The sequence below is a fragment of the Triplophysa rosa genome, linkage group LG8, assembly GCF_024868665.1.
Source record: "Triplophysa rosa linkage group LG8, Trosa_1v2, whole genome shotgun sequence".
In the NCBI taxonomy this organism is placed as follows: domain Eukaryota; kingdom Metazoa; phylum Chordata; class Actinopteri; order Cypriniformes; family Nemacheilidae; genus Triplophysa; species Triplophysa rosa.
This window is the reverse complement of record NC_079897.1, coordinates 5,852,453-5,860,580: the sequence shown is the minus strand read 5'-3', so window position 1 is coordinate 5,860,580 and position 8,128 is coordinate 5,852,453.

Sequence of the window (8,128 nt, the reverse complement as noted above, 5' to 3'; positions counted from 1 at the left end):
TTATTGTTTAGATCTTTCATTTCCTTTTAGCTGCGTGAGATGAGAGTAGAGACATTTTAAAGCCACTCATAAAGTTGGATAGAAACCTGCTGTAAATTCTGTAAATTCCTTTCTCTTTTAGATTGCTATTAATATCACACGAAAATACAGCATTGCTATATTTTTAAGCTGACAGTGAATTTTTATAGCAGCTCCATCAGATTTAGATTGAATGTGCCTAAATTTGTTATTTGTACAGGCTGCAAAACCATGATTATTGTACAGTTCCCTATCATCCATGTACATGCATGTTAACTGATCCACAACATTTAACCCTGAAGCCTTGTAGGCACGTAACTGTTGGGTTTTGTGATCTATAATTGTTGCAACTCTGTCAACACCCCTGTGTTTGCATGGAGATCTGCATTGACCTCAGAATTACAGTGATCACTTAGGGAGGTCCCAAAGCCAAGTGAAACCGAATTCCCGAAGCAAAGAGCAAAGACATAATTAGTAACAAGGATAATAAGCACATTTTGGCCTCCTGCTTTTCTGATTCTTCTGGTCATGATCAGATCGCAGCGGGGGGTGATGGAAGAGATATGAATGCGTGTGAATGATGGAGGCAAGCACAATGGGAGTTTTCAGCCTTTAAACCCCAAAAACAAACGACTATAGGGGATTTAATGTACAGGTATAAAAAATATAGATGCACATTAAAGGAAAGAGTTCCATCAAGCATAAAAATTATACCATACTGAAGGGGAATTTACAGTATGAAGAATATGATTGTCCATTTTTTATATTATATTTGGTATCATACGACTTTAAAACACTTGAAACATATCAACCACTGTTATATATTCTTATTACATGGCTCGTTGGAATGCTCAATTCTGACCAGTCGCAACATTTACAGGTTTGTTATTCCCAGATAACAACCTCTCAAAACAAATAACCGGATGCAGCAAATTATTTGGACAGGTTTTTTTGACAAATTAAATATAAAAATGTCTTTTGATAACATGTATGCCATTATATTTACAAATGATTAAACCAAATTGCCTGTTCATGACATTTGAACGTCGTTTCTTACCTTAAAGGACCCGTTGGATGAAAGTCAAAATTGTCCTGTGGTTAAGTGCTATAATCGGGTCCCCGGTGCATCTAGCAACCCAGAAAACATGAAAAACAAGATCCCAGTAACTTTGTTTTGGGAAGCCTTTCTCTGAAAGCATGTGAGAAGTCAAGCCGTTCATATTTCGCTCCTGATCTAACGTAGATGCAGGCTCTTACTATAATATTACCGCCCCTTAATCTACACAATTCCACCCACGGCGCTGCCGCCATTGTTGTTTTCACAAGCGACAGTGGTGTACGTGACGCCATGGCTAAAGTTCGTGGACAACATGCAATGCCCCTTAATCTACACAGTTCCACCCACGGCGCTGCCACCATTGTTGTTTTCACAAGCGATAGTGGTGTACGTGACGCCATGGCTAAAGTTCGTGGACAACATGCAATGTAGTCGCTGCATAGAGTCCTAACCTTGGAAGAGACAGGAGTGGATTTATTTTATTTTTAGTGGAAATCCCTCAGAAACCATAAGTAAAAACCTGCTTGTTTGCGCGAATCACTTCAAGCCAGAGTGCTTTATCAACCTGGGACAGTACAAGCAGGATTAGCTTCAAAGTTGTTCCTCAAGAGGGATCGAGACCAACTGAACAAGACAAAGCTGCCGATGTAAGTAATATTTATCAACAGTCTGAATTGACGTAAATGTACCGTATATATAGGAGGATAATGTTAGCATACGATAGCGAAGGGAACTAATGGGCTAAATAGAACATTCAAAGCCAGTGTTAAACTTACTCTATAATATGTTATTTGGCAAATGGGCACTTGGAGTTTAGCTGTATGTATGTTAATATATTATGTGTGTCAGTGGCGGTTCTACATTGAATTACACCCTGGGCGAGAACCCCTTCGAGCGCCCCCCCCAAAAAAAATACCACAAAATTCTGCACAAACAGTTGTTATAACAGCATACGTGAAAATTATATTTCTCAATTGCACAAATCCTTCATTAGAACATTTGAAAAACACACTTAGGAGAATCCAGTTATTTAACTATTGCAATTACAACAGGAAACGTCTTGGTTACGGATGTAACCTCGGTTCCCTGATGGAGGGAACGACACGTTGTGTCGAGCCGACAGATGGGGTTCGTCCCTGAGAAACAATCGCTTCCGACTTCTTAGAAAAGGCCAATGAAAATTGGCGAATGAAATTTGCATGCCGGACTCCGCCCCTGGATATCCGGGTATAAAAGGGAAACAGCGTGCCTCATTCATTCACCTTAGTTCTGAGGAGCCTGAGACCTCTCACGACTGCTGCAGTGGGCAGCAAGTGTTGTGGCAAAAAGGACACAACGTCTCGTTCCCTCCATCAGGGAACTGAGGTTACATCCGTAACCAAGACGTTCCCTTTTTGTCAGTCTCTCGAAATTGTGTCGAGCCGACAGATGGGGTTCCTATGGAAAACGCCACAACACTGTGCCCTGTCACAATCTCTAGCCAAGTAACGGTGACTGGCCTGGGCGTGTCAGCCATGAGCGCTACCGCAAAATTGTAACCTACCAGTGGGTAGGTAGGGGGTCCCAGAGCTTTCCTTGAAAGGTGGGAAGGCCCCTGCCTTCGGCCTCACAGGCGGCGGCCTTGTTTCTCTAACAGCGAGAAGCCGCCTGGTACCGTAAGGCCACTGGGTAAGCGCTACTTCCTCAAGCGGGGGATGCGCTACAGAGACCACTTACTACCGGAGGGAGGAGTTTAGTGGAGATACCAACATGGTCTCACCGATGGGGGAGAACTCATGGGAAGAATGTGCGGACTGAAGGAGTTAACTGCGAGGTGGAGGTCCACCTAGGGAAGGTCATGGGTTACCAAGGTGGGAACCGATCATGAAGATACATCAGACAGAACCGCCCTGCTGGGGGGTTACAACGTCCGGTAGCACTAGGTCCGGTTAGAGCTACAGTATGTTGTGGATAACTCAGTTGGTACCCGGCCTAAGGGGCAGGGCTGCTCTGCCCAGCCCGCCCGCAGGAGGTGCTTGCTTAGTGATGGATGGAGTGCCTGTTCTTCACCCAGTGGGGGAAGAAGGGAGGCTAGTTAGTATGCTGACCCCCTTAGGAGAAAGGGGGGAAGGTACTGTCATAGGCATACACCCTACCGGCCGCCAGTCTTGCCTGCAATGCCTGATACCGGTTTTACGCGGAGGCTGTAGGACCTCGCGAAGGTGCTGGGCGTAGCCCAACCCGCAGCTCTGCAGATGTCTGCCAGAGAGGCGCCTGTGCCCACGAGGAGGCTGTACTCCGTGTGGAGAGAGCTCTCACCCAGTGGGCACAGGCGATCTTAGGACAGATACACCATAGTGACGGCGTCCATGATCCTGTGCGCCAATCTCTGTTTGAGACAGCCCTCCCTGCTGATCTCCAAAACAGGCAAAGAGCTGCTCAGAGCTCCTGTGGCTCTGCGTGCGGTCCAAGCAGAGGCGCAATGCGCGTACTGGACACAACACAGATGGGTTTGGGGCTTCCTCCCCGGTGGGGAGTGCCTGTAAGTTCACCACCTGGTGTAGGGGGAGTGGAACTTTGAGGCACGTAGCCGGGCCGGGGTCTCAGGATAGCATGAGAATCACCGGGCCCGAGTTCTAGGCAATCTGTGGACACGGAGAATGCTTTTAGGTCCGCTACCCTCTTGAGCGCCATCCGGAGAGCCGTCTTCATTATGAGGTGAGAAGGAGCGGCATCTCCGAGGGGCTCCAGGACCGCATCAAGGTCGCAAGAGGGTACGGAGCGCGGGTGAGGCAGTGCCTTCCCGCACCCCTTAGGAACCAATTGATCAGGTTGTGCTGTACTAGAGACTTACTAGCAACTGGGTCGTGATGAGCGGCAATAGCGGCTACATACACATTCAGTGTGGAAGGAGAGAGATCACTCTTGAGTCTCTGGAAGGACAGCATGTTCCAAATCGAGCAACTCCGCGGGTCTTCTCTTTGAGAAGAGCACCAGGATGAGAAGAGGCACCACTTACAGGCCTATAGTTGCCTAGTGGCCAGGGCCCTAGCCTGAGTGATGGTCCTAACCGCCGCAGGGGGTAGGCCACTCAGGATCTCCTCATCTCGTCCAGGGACCAGACATGGAGGTTCCAGAGGTCTGGCCTAGGATGCCATAACGTGCCCTTCCCCTGGGAAAGCAGGTCCTTCGTCAGGGGAATCGGCCGGGGGGGGAGCTGTTGTCAAGAGCATTAGCTCCGAGAACCAAGTCCGGTTGGGCCAGTTTGGCGCAACTAGTACACTTGATGCTCCTCTTCCCTGACCTTGCACAGAGTCTGTGCAATAAGGCTCACTGGGGGGGGAGGCGTATTTCCGCCTGTCCCACGGCCAGCTGTGCACTAGAGCATCTGTGCCGAGGGGGGCCTAGGATGGGAGTACCCTAGCGGGCAATGGGTGGTGTCCAGGGAGGCGAACAGGTCTACCTGAGCCCGCCCAAACTGTACCCAATGAGCTGGACTGCGCGGGGGTGGAGTCACCACTCTCCACGAGGCGTCAACTGACGAGAGAGCGCATCGGCTGTCTGGTTCAGGTCGCCTGGGATATGTGTGGCTCGCAGGGATCTGCTCACCTGCTGACTCCACAGGAGGAGGCGTCGGGCGAGTCGTGTTAGCTGCCGTGAGCGAACGCCACCCTGGCAGTTGATATACGCTATGGCAGTTGTGCTGTCCGCCGACCAGCACGTGCTTGGTCTGCACGAGAGGTTGTAGCCCCTTCAGTGCAAGTAGCACATCCAACAACTCTAGGCAGTTGATATGCCTGCGCAGGCGGGGGCCCGTCCATCGCCCCGACACTGCGTGCCCATTGCACACGGCACCCCAACCCTGCAGGGAGGTGTCTGTCGTCACCACAACGCGCCTCATGACCTGCCCGAGATGGACCCCCATCCGTAGAAAGGTCATTGAAGACCAAGGGTTAGGGTGCGTCGGCAGAGAGGCGTAATCACCATCCGCCTGCTGCCCGTGTGCCACGCTCTCCAGGGAACTCGACTCTGTAGCCAGTGTTGGAGCGGTCTCATGTGCATCAACCTGAGGGGTATCACCACCGCCGAGGATGCCATGTGCCCAGGAGCCTCTGAATTTCAGGGCGACCGCTGGCTGCTTGAAATATTCCAGGCAGTTCAACACTGACTGAGCGCTTTCTGAGTCAGTCGCGCTGTAATGGAGACAGTTCCATACCAAAAAAGAGGATGCTCTGCACAGAGGAGAGCTTGCTCTTTTCTCGGTTGACCTGTGGTCCCAATCGATCTAGGTGCCGAAGCACTAGGTCCCTGTGTGTACATAACAGATCTTGCGAGTGTGTCAAATGAGCCAGTCGTCGAGATAGTTTAGTAACCGACATGCCACGTTGGAGAAATTTGCTCTTTTAGAGAAAAAACTCGAACACTTCTGGAACCGCCGAGACGCCCAGGGGAAGTCGCCACAGGAAGGGACAGTCCGCTGCACCATGTTGTAGAACTGGCAGTCTTGTAGTTGCTACTTGTAGCGAAGTCTGTTGATCATGAGCGAAGGCTCCGAAGAACAAAAGGTGAATGAATGAGGCACGCCATCTCCCTTTTATACCCGGATATCCGGGGGCAGAGTCCGGCATGCAAATTTCATTTGCCAATTTTCATTGGCCTTTTCTAAGAAGTTGGAAGCGATTGGTTCTCAGGGACGAACCCCATCTGTCGTCTCGACACAACGTCGAGAGACAGACAGAAAGGGAACACACTTTTTAAGGTGCACAATCTCCACCTCCAACATTGCCAAAAGACAATGAACACAATTCTGCACAAAATATGACAGTATAAGTTATCATAACTTTAAATAATATACACTATATACATAAATGTGCCAAAAATAAACACAAACTTAAGAGTTATACCCACCAATTAACACTAGTCCTTCATTCATGACATGGATACCGTAATAATCATACAGAGAGAACATAGTTGCATACCTTAATCTTTTGCTCGTTTCATCTCTTCTTATTTTCTTTTTTTTCTAAATTGGGCATCTGATGGCTTTGACCTTTTCCTGTCCATCTCTGTGTTTATTTGGCACTCGACAATCAACAGATTTCCCATCCCCCCAACACAACCAGAAGTCAAGACTAAACCAATAGTGTTTTCACGACGCGTTATCAATCCGGAAATCGGCCATGTTGGAGGCATTGAAAGTAAGCACTGCTATTGAACCTAATGGAAATCGCAGATTTTGCTGGAGAAAAAATGATTCTTCTTTTAGAAATAACTGTGAAAATAAAGCTCTTTAATGCACGTCGATCACATCCCAGAATCATTATAGCCATGTGCTGTAACATCACGTGCAGTATAATTAATTATTTTCTACTCTGAACTTCACTCACGAGTCAGCAGTATTGATTGATGACACGTCGTGAAAACACACTAACTGTGCGTTCAGACCGTCACCGTCGAGAGCGTCAAAGTGGCCGGAAGTCATTCATTTTCAATGTGAGCCAGCGGCAAGGTGCGGCGCGGCACGTCTTGGCCGTTGAGGGCATCAAGGAGAGTTGAAATCAGGTCAACTTTATGGTAATGAGCTATGACGCGGTTCGGCGGCAATCAATCGGAACATAGAAGTCCATCGCTTGAGATGATTCCAGAGAAAGCAGCCCTGTAAACTTTGGTTCCGACCACATTAGTTCCCAAGCAAAATGGAGGAGAAGTTGATCATTGCTGTGGCGGGTTTCCCAATCCTATACGACGCATCCCTGTTTGTGTACAGGGACGTAAATAAAAAATAATGCGTGGACCAAGGTGTCTGAGATTGTTTGTGTTCCTGGTGAGTTGCTGATGATGTGCATTAACGTTATACATTTTCTTTAAATAAGCGGGAATTTCATGCTAACTTGAGCGCCAGAGCATGCAAAACAGTGTTACTGCTGCAGAAATATTATTTCGTTAGCAAACATGTAACTACAATAAAGTTCTTTCCACCGATCAATTTCTTGTGGTCAGTCTGCACAAGATCAACAAGCTTGTTTGCTTTGCGGCCCCTTTAAATACAAGATAAGATTTCAATCTACGTCAGAGCGTCAGTGCGTCCAAGACTCTTTCTACAGCGTTGTTGGCAGGGCGGCCAGAGAGATTTTTGACGCTCTCGACAGCGGCGGTCTGAACACACAGTAATGGTGACCACATAATCGTTTTGTATTACCTATTTTTATTAGCCATTTCACACAGCTTCTGTGCACGGCACCTTGTCAGCAAGCAGGGGCGCCAATTCCCCACACAGTGAAAGATAATAGAAAACCGCTTCGCAGTGGCGGCGCAGAGGATTATTATTATTTTTCTTAACTGCTCATGCCGCCCCTCATGTATCATGAAAAATGCCGCCCCGGGCGGCAGCCCGGTTCGCCCATGCCAAAAACCACTACTGATGTGCGTTAATATGTTCAGCTGCGGCAAGCTGTTTGTTTAGCTAATGAACAGGGGCGAACACTGCGGTGAGTTTCGTTTTAAACGTCTCAATTCATTCGTCCTTAGGCTGAAAAATCTGTTACAGCATACTAGTTATGCTCTAACGTTGTGTGTATAACGTTATAACTTGTCAACGACATTTTAGGCAAGCATACACGCACAACGTGAGCGCTGTTTGCTGTGACAGATTTTTTAGTCTCCGGACGAATGATTTGAGACGTTTAAAACAAAACTAACCGCAGAGGAGTTCAGGAAACATAATTTAGCTAAACCATTGCCATGACAGTACTACATGTGTGTTGTGTTGACACGCCGGACGGAAGGGGGGTGGGGTGCGCTGTAACTCATTATCATTTAAAGAGACATGCACCAAAACGGGTTGCTGTGAGCATAGCTTTTTTTGACGAGGCAAAATGGGTTTTGTTTACACAGCCATTGAGTGTTTTTAAGCAAAATATGTTCCAGATATTTCATGAAGATCCTAATAAATCATACCAACTTGTTGAAAGTGCTCATTTTATGAGTCCTTTAAAACCCTAAGTAAACTGCTTTTCCTCGCGGAAGGTCTGCATTCTGTAAAAATGAGCTAATAAAATATTTCAAATTCACATT